Genomic DNA, 8,323 nt, shown 5'->3' with positions numbered 1-8,323 from the left:
GCCCTCAACGCCGCCGGCCGGCCTCGGTACTGCCGCACGCGCACGGGCCACCGGTCTCAGACAGAGAGCGAGATCGTGGAGAGAGAGGGGCGCCGCTGGCCACCGGAATTTTTTCTTTTTTTTTCTTTTTTTGTTCTTTTTAATTTTAACTAGTTAATTAGTTTAACAAAAACGGTAAAATAACTTAAAACTTGATAATTAACAAAAAAAACCGTAAAATTTGATAATTAACAAAAAAAACGTATATAAAACTTGATAATTAACAACAAAAAAAGTAAAACTTGATAATCAATATATACAACGACCCCGCGCGTCAATGTACAACGATCCCGCTTTAAAAAAATGTACACGACCCCGCGCATATATGGAAAGGGGGCGGCGAGGGGGGCGGCGATGCGCGCGGTGTTTTTTTTGGGATCGAGAGGGGGCGGCGAGGGTTATACATGTGTGTTGTCCTCGCCTCCCTCTCCGTGACGCCGTCGTCTGCCGCCCCGCCTCGCGCTCTACCGCGACACCCTCTCCCACCCCTTCCTCGCCCCCTCCTTTTGCCACCGCCCTTTCGCCACCGCCACCGCCACCGCCCCCCTTCTTCACTTAATTAATTTGTTTTTACTACATGTTTTCAGGACTGACATAATGGCGGACGATAGAGCTGACCCGATTATGGACAACTATGATCCGGACGGTGAAGCACATATGTTCGGCATCATAAACGGCGATATTCTATATGTGCCGACCGGACAAGAAGAAGATGATATCTCTTCTTATCTGAACCTTGACGGTGAAGATGAAGGGCGCCGTCAGCAAGATGATGCCGAACAAACGTCGATAAACGACGGTCTTCAAATGGAAGTAGCAACCACCTCCGGCGCCGAGGTATATATATACATTGAGCCTCTGGTGATACAAACTAACTGATTTGAATAAATATGTGTGTACTAACGCGCGCGACTCTCTTTCTTATTTTAGCCCTCGGCCGGATCGTCGAAACAATCGAGTACATCGTCAAAGCGTGGCGCAACCAAGATGATGAAACAAGGAGAAACATGCACCATCGAGGTTGTCGACAGTGCAACCGGCAGGCCGCTGGAGCCCCGCAAGAACGCCACAAAGTTTGTCAACCAATGCGGAGCCGTTGTTAGAGACAACGTCTCGATCACCGTCCAGGAGTGGAATAAGCCAAAGAAGGCACGAATTGCTGGTTTCACTTTTGTCGATAAGAGAACAAAAAAAGATTGCTTCAAGAAGCTTATGGAACATTTCGTTCTACCTCCGGAATACAACAAATTCGATGAGGAGGGTAACAAGATTGAGGAAAACAAGGAGAGGAGGAGGCTAGTCAAACAGTTCGCTCTTCATAAGATGGCCGACGCATTCCAGAAATTCAAGCAAAATCTAGCCCATGACTTTGTCAAGCAGAACAAGACTCCGGATTTCAAAGGACAATATGAGAAACTGAAACATGATTGGCCAGAATTTGTGAAGCAAAAGAAATCGGAGCAGTTCATTCAAATATCGAAAAAAATAAGGAAAATGCGGCTAAGAAGGAGTACAATCATATTATGGGGCCAGGAGGGTATCGCCTTTGGGAGCCTAGGTGGGAGAAGATGGAGAACGAGCTGAGGGCGTGAGGAATCCGTCCAGGTACGGAGGGATGGGACCCAAGGGCCAAAAGCTGGTGGTACGGGCATGGGGGAACGCTGAACCCGGAGACAGGGGAGTGTGTTTACCGGGGCAAAATAATTAAACCCACCCAAGCCCTTATTGACGCAATGAGGGATGCTCAAGAGGGGAAGATCAAGTTGAACAAAGAGAACGACGCGCTGACAAAATCCCTCGGGAATCCTGAACACGGAGGACGTGTACGAGGCATGGGGCACATTCCGTGGAAAATAGGGTTCCCCCAGAACGATGACCTGTACGGTTACAGAAGCCGGAAGAGAAAGATGGATCGGGAAGCAGATGTTGTGGCGCGGTTGGCATCGGAAATGGATGTGATAAAGAAAACCGTGAGTGTACTAGTAGCCGAAAGAGATGTAGCTCGGGCGCAGCATGAAGATCATCCAGCGGATCTCAGAAGTCAGCAGCGGAGAAGCAGTGTGGCTTCCACGGAGGCCCCACCGACTGGTGCAGATGCACCGACGATCGAAATTACTGCACCGGAGCCTCTGGTGGTCGAAATTACTGCACCGGAGCCTCCTCGCTACCCCGTGGACGATATAAAGGAGATGAAAGAATGTCATCTGTATTATCCTATCGGGAACATGTCCATGAAGGTAGCCATCGGCAATGCTTTACCATGTTTACCTGGAGCACTCCACCACAACAACCCCATTCAAGATGGCTATGCTCGTGTCACGGTGGAGGACATAGTCCAAGGGCTTGAGGACCTGGAGATTGACATTGCTACACCTGAAGGGGAGAAAAGACTTGGAGATGTCAAGCGCCATTTCATTCTATGGCAAAAGAAGTTTATCAAGTTTCTAGGCGAGGCGCCAAGGACAACAAGTCCACCCCCCTACGGTGGTGGCGGTTCACCTACACCTCCGTCACGTTAGCCGACGCCCCCCAGTCCACAACATCCGGCGGGTGATCAGACGCCGCCCCCCAGTCCTCGTCCGGCGGGTGATCAGACGCCGCCCCCCAATCCACCTCCGGCAAAGAAGCAGAAGCAGTCCTGGATTATTAACCCGGACCCTTATGTACCTAAGACCACAAAGGTACCGGAGCCATCACTGAAGCCTCTCCCCACAAGGCCTTGGGAACGTAGTGCCGAGGAAACTGCCGCGGCCGCGGCTGCTGATCATGAGAAATGGAAGGCGGACTGCAAGAAGAAAAGAGAGCCCGAGCCCAAGCCAGTATTTTCTGATGAGCAAAAGAAGTGGGCTAAGTCATTTTTGAGCACACCGTCCCAAGCCGCGAAGAATCTGCCTGATGACTATGCACGTGAACTTCGTAGGCAGGCACTCATGTTGAAGGAGAAGAAAGAGCGGGCGGAGAACCAGGAGAACAAAGCCTTGGAGGAGGCCGAGAAAACAGAATTAGAAAGTAAAAAAAGCGGGAAACGAGTTGCCCAGCTCGGGGAACAAAGTAAACAATCGATTGCCCCGCTTATAGTGAAAGCCGCCGGTCCGGATGACCCCGATATCATAGCAGCTGCGGCAGCACATGGATTGACTGTAACGAGTGCCAGAGAACAAGCGGCCAACTTAGGTATTACTCTTCGTGAACTATTAGGCCTTGATGAGGCGCCAGTGAAGGAGGTAGTAATTACATATGTGAAGAATGGGCCTCTCGTCGAGCCTGTGCAGGAAGAGGATCTACCTCCACAAATGAAAGGTCTGCTGAAATGGTACAAGGGTTACATAAAAAATAAAAACGCCAAAGAATATATTTATGCGGAAGTTAGATATGAGCATCACTTCAAACATTACTATGTACAAATTCATCTGAGTGAATTGTTCCAGCTTTTCAATCTGCGCGAGCTCGACAAATCTATCATCAGTTGCTACGTTCTGTAAGTGATTTATTTTTACCCCATCTCGTTCATATTGCCTGCACTATATATATGTCCTAACTATATTGTTGTGTCCGCTATTATACATGCAGAATGAAGATTAAGGAATGCAGAGTAAGGAACATCCATGATGTTGGGTTCATTGACCCACACATCGTTAATGGATATGTGTTGGAGCATCACCCCGCCGACATGGAGGCAGACCTGTGGCACTTTCTTACAAAGCAGGAACTCAAAAGTGATATTCTATTTCCTTACCATTTTGGGTGAGTGTGTCTGTCTTGAGCACATTCTCTTTTGTTTACTCCATGCATGGTATGTGGCCGGCTAATCGATGAGTTATGCATGACGTACTGTGCATGTATCGTGTCCGCAGGTTCCACTGGATTCTGCTAGTAATTAAAGTTGACACCTCAGAATGTCTCGTCCACGACTCTCTGAATAAGGATCCAAAGCTTTGGGGCGGCATGAGAAGAATGCTGCAGAAGTAATTATTTTCATTCATTTGCGCTCTATATCGATCGGCCTATTTCGTTCATTTCCTAATATCAAGTAACTAATAACTCTCTTGTTCATTTACTTTTCTTTGCCTCGTAGGGTTTGGAGACGGCTCGTAGATACAAAGGTCGGTGAATTCAAAAAAGAGCTAGAATTCAAAAGGTCAAAGGCTAAGAATGGTGAGGATATTCAGCCAGCGGGGACCAATCTATGTGCATACTATGTCTGTGAGATGATCCGGAGATACACCTCTGAGCGGGTTCCGAGTGATACCAATGCTCAGAGGAATAACCTCCGGATGATGCTTAGTCCAGAAGCTCGCTTCCGACCACTTCAAGAGGAACTAGCTGGATGGTTCAGGAGGGAAGTCCTCCATCCTAAAGGAGAACACCATTACGAGGACGTAGAACTTTATATGCATTAAATTATGTATGGAAACTTGTTCAAAATTGTATATGGTCATCCGATGATATTGAATATATATTGTATATTCCTCTTGAATTCTTTTTGGTTCTAATTTCAAATTTGTTTGAAATTGTACATTCACATGCATGTATGTAGTACCGTAGAATATGTGAAACTCCTTCAAAATTAAAATAAAGCACAAAAGAAAATAAAACAATACAGATTAAACAGAAAACAGGTTTAGGGGGGGGGGCTAAAACCCTAAACCTGCGGCGGCCTTTACTCGCGGTTGGCCAGAAGAACCGCGACTAAAGGTCCTCCGCCCCGACGGCCGCCTGGCGCCCACGTGGACGGGCCTTTAGTCGCGGTTCTTAAGCAACCGCGACTAAAGGGGGGGGGGCCTTTAGTCGCGCCTATTTGGTCGCGGTTGCGCAACCGCGACTAATGGCAGTTGCGAACCGCGACCAAAGGCCCTTTTTCCACCAGTGTCTGCTCTTAGCTTTGTGCACGACATAGCTAGAGAAGCTACAACTTCAACTTGGCTACCTCCCTCCTCCATTACATGTGGATCTAGTATTTCTACCAATTTACCTTCTGCATGTAGTACAACAAATTGTGCAACTAGCCCATCACATGTGGAGGATCTATATATAATTGGCATCTTCCTCGCAAGCAACTCAACAAGAATAACCCCAAATCTATAAACATCACTTTTTTCCGTTAGCCGGCCACAGTAAAAGTACACAGGATCTAAATATCCTAACGTTCCCTGCACCTTTGTTGTAATTGTTGTTTTATCTCTAGGAATGTACCTTGAAGCTCCAAAGTCAGACACAATCGCTGTCAATGCATCATCAAGAAGTATATTCGTGGACTTGATATTTCTGTGTATTACAGGGACAGAAATACCTGAGTGAAGGTAAGAAAGTGTGTTGCCAATTTGCGTTGCAATCCTTAATATGTCTTGCCAAGGTAGTGATCTTAGTGGTTTCTTGTGAAGATAATCGCATAGGGTTCCATTGGAAATGAACTCATAAGCCAATAAAGGGACTTCTGTCTCAAGACAACATCCAAAAAGCTTTACAATGTTTCTATGATTGATCTGTGAGAGTATGGAAACTTCATTTATAAACTCATTAATTTCACTCTTGACCACAATATTTGACCTCTTGATGGCAACAACATGCAAGTCTGATAAAATTCCTTTGTATACAGTACCATGCCCTCCACCACCAAGCTTACGACTTGGATGAAACTTGTTCGTGGCCTTTTCTAGCTCCCTTAAAGGAATGATCATCCTCTCTGCAATATCTGACCTATGAGATACCAATTTTTGCAACAACTGTCCACGATTTTGATTGAAGAACTTTTGTTTCAACTTTTGTTTCTTTTGATGCTTAACCTTGCGAATTATTATCTTTGAGATGAGAAACAAAACTAGAATAGTTGGTCCACTAGAAACTGATAGGCCAATGATTAAACCTGCAAAAAAATAGACCGATGGACACGTATTTAGGGTATGTGGTGACATAACTCAACAATAGTTGAAGGAAGAGATATGAGGTCGGACCTAGGTTTGAAGTCTTGGTAGGGGGAGAGGAATCAGCCAATTGACAGAAAATCAACTAACTATACTGGATTAAAATTTTGAAAAGATGAAATCTTAGCAAAAAATGTTTCAAATTCTAGTGACCCAACTAATCGGAGAGGCCAGTATTTAACCCATGCAAGTCCACTAACTACACACTTACCAAAATCCCAGGTGGACTGCATGGGAAAGGATGCAGATAGGAGTGTGTGTAGCTAGAGAGAGTGTTGACTTCTATTTCAAATTTTGGAATCTATTTATCTATTAGTACTAATGTCAAAATTATATATTTCATGGCATATTTAATTGTATATATATTCTAATGTTTTTTCTTCTATGCATCTTAAAACTTTCTTAATTATTGTGTTCTTTTCTTCTCTATAAAATGGTGACATTCTATTCTTGTATGACTTGGGGTTGCAACATATTTATTTAGGGATTGTTGCCACTTGAAATAATATATTTGTATAGTCTATATTTTTTTAGCAGAAATCTGAATTTTCTCTGCATTGCATAACTAATTTTTATCTTATTTACCATGCAATATACTCTATTTTATGGTTCATGAGCTAATACACAGAACTAGCTATGAGAAATATATTTTCATTTAAGACAACAAGAGAGAGTTGCTAAATATGATTGAGAACGAACAATATCTTTTCACCTCCCTTTATTTCCAAAATGATAGTATTTTTATGATTTCAGAGTCAAACTTCTTTAAGTCTGACCAAGCATGGAAAAAATAGAGCAAAATATATGACACCAAATAAAGACATCTTGACAACATGTTTCATAGTTGATCTAATGAAGCTAATATTTTGTTAAAGATGTTGGTGTATATTTTATATATAATTGGTTAGGCTTCAAAATGTTGAACTTAGAACAAGTCTAGAAATTACAGTTTGGAGAAGGAAGAAGTACTTGTTTTAAAATTGTGTTGCTTGATCTAAGATAGTTTATATACATGTTGATCGTAGGGAAAGTAAGAAGAAATGGTGCCCACCTGTGTTTACGGACTTGACACAACCATTTTGTTGGGTGACTTTGCCTTGGTATCCTTGTGGGCATGTGCACTCGAAAGATCCATCCATGTTGGTACACTTGCCAAAGCATGAATGTAATTGTGGCTGTTTGCACTCATCGATATCTATATAAAACACGGAAGCATTAAGCCAATTTGATCATGTGAATCTATATTTTGGTTGATAGGAGGCAACATGCATGGTGAAAGGCATGTTATGATAAAAAAAAAGTAACATCATCATACTCCACAGCGAAGTAGATTTAGTAGTAGATGCACATCAAGACATATGGGTTCAAGGGGGGGGGGGGTGTAATGTATGTGTTTGTGGGAATGTTAAATATAAGAAAAGTGAGGAGTGAAGTCCCAATAGCACCTTGGGAAACTTGTCAACCTATCCATGATGTTTGTAATACATGTTTATTTTTTCCTGTAGGAAACCAAACTACCCAACTGCACCGACGACTACAGTACCTCTAGGCGTACAAACCAGAAAAGTTTGCATGCTATAAGGAACAGAACAAGAAAAAACAAGGCAACCAGTACTAATACACATGCATATATGAACAACCCATGTGAAAGATCAAAAGAACATATATTAAAAAAACAATGTCCAATGACAACTCAAACATGTAAATAAAGAAACGATAAATCACGGGAAAGTAATTCATAGCAGAAGACATCAATGTTTGCAAAGGATTTCAGAGGTTTATGGATGGAGAAGACTTTGATCAAGGGACAAAGATGGTGATGGAGACGTTGGTGAAGTCGTTGGAGTCTATGGCGGTGACGGGGCAATGGTTGTGATGGTGGCAACAATGGATGCCCCCGGTGGCCTGCCGATGTCACCGACCCATGCAAGTCGGCACCGTGCTACCTATCGCCCTCACCAGTGTCCATGGTGAGGACCTCTTCCATGCACCGGCGGCGCTGCGACTATCCATCGTGGTGCCCGAGAACTTCCACCTCGAGGTTGCGCTCGCTGCCACCGGCAATGGGCAAAGGGTCGTCCGAAGCAGGAGCTGCAGAGCGAAGCAAGAGGCAAGCCAGTGTGCGGCATTTGACGTGCGGCACGAAACAACAAACTTATAGTAAATCATGACCATCTCAATGTAAAGACCTAAACGCCCACGAAACAGTCTGATGGGCAGACCACGACTATCAGAGGTCGACCATGGCCCAGGTCTATTAAACGATCAGAGAATGCCGAGCCGAGCACACAAGCATGCCTGACTCGAATAGAATAGCAATTGGCCGGATAGGCGCACCCGCCTCGTGAGGCTGCGCATGAACC

At 44.4% G+C, this 8,323-nt stretch overlaps 1 pseudogene; it reads right to left on the bottom strand.

The window, feature by feature from the left end:
* Nucleotides 1–8,323, bottom strand: part of LOC119309027 — a 16,595-nt pseudogene that overhangs the window by 5,365 nt on the left and 2,907 nt on the right.

This window comes from Triticum dicoccoides, chromosome 5B, assembly GCF_002162155.2.
Source record: "Triticum dicoccoides isolate Atlit2015 ecotype Zavitan chromosome 5B, WEW_v2.0, whole genome shotgun sequence".
NCBI lineage: Eukaryota > Viridiplantae > Streptophyta > Magnoliopsida > Poales > Poaceae > Triticum > Triticum dicoccoides.
The sequence above is the reverse complement of the archived record's forward strand: the minus strand, read 5'-3'. Positions and strand labels throughout refer to the sequence as shown.